The sequence below is a fragment of the Physeter macrocephalus genome, unplaced genomic scaffold (genome assembly GCF_002837175.3).
Source record: "Physeter macrocephalus isolate SW-GA unplaced genomic scaffold, ASM283717v5 random_961, whole genome shotgun sequence".
Taxonomy (NCBI): domain Eukaryota; kingdom Metazoa; phylum Chordata; class Mammalia; order Artiodactyla; family Physeteridae; genus Physeter; species Physeter macrocephalus.
This window is the reverse complement of record NW_021146688.1, coordinates 1-1,024: the sequence shown is the minus strand read 5'-3', so window position 1 is coordinate 1,024 and position 1,024 is coordinate 1.

Below are 1,024 nucleotides of genomic sequence, written 5' to 3'. Positions count from 1 at the left end.
CTCCCTGACTCCCCAAGATTTGGGGCCTTTTAAATATGTGTTGATAATGCCATGAGCTACTATTTAACTTTTCCACGAGAACCCATCTCCCGAAATGCAGTGGTTTTCAGCCTTGGCTGCACTAGAGAACCCCCAGGGAAGGGAGAGACGTCTCTCCCTCCCTCTCTCTCCCTCTCCCTCCGTATCTCCTTCTCTGTCTCTCCCTCTCCCTCTCCATCTGGGGTGATGCCAGATGAGCTCAGATTCGCAGATGTCCCCCCCATCCCCTCTCTGTGCCTTGCGTGGGGTCTGGGTCTTCTCACTGTGGCCTGGGCACGGCCTTGACATTCAGACATCGGGTCCTGCATGGACACTTGTGTTTGGTCCATACTGCGTGTGGCTGCAGTCTGTGCTTCTGTAGATGGGGGCTGTGCCTGAGCCCTTCATCTTCCCCGCAGACCCCACTGGTGCTTGCCGGGCCTCGCGGGTGATGCGGGGGGCATGGGGGACAGTCTTGTGTCCCCACCTTCTTGGGCTGCAGACAGGCCACGTTGGTCCTGTGGTGACTGGGGGCTCCCAGGAGAACCCCACTGCAGGACCGGAGAGGTGGCCCCAGAGAAGGTGGCGTATGCCTGGGGCCGGGCCTCTCCAGCGAGCCACGGGCCACCTGCAGCAACAGGTGTCTCACTGTCCAGGGGCTGGGTGTTCGGGAGCCTTGGGGACGAGCTGCTGTCTGCACGGCAGCCGAGTTTGTATCGTTGAGCCCGGGAGCCCGGGGAGGCCCCTTGGTGGCTCGCGGAGAGCCTAGCCGCATTTCTTCCTGCCCTTGGCCTTAGAGCCCATCACGGTTCATGCCGTTTCTGGTTCCAAAAGGACCTGTGTTCATAAAGACCACTTGTTAGGACAGCATCAAAGTGTCTAGAAATCCAGACCAGGAGGAGGAGGGAGGGGGATTGGCTGTGCCCACCAGCGGCCTGAGAACACTGCCCACCTGCAGAGACTTGGCCCTGCGCCCCACGGGGAGGGCGTGGCCCATGGTCCCCAG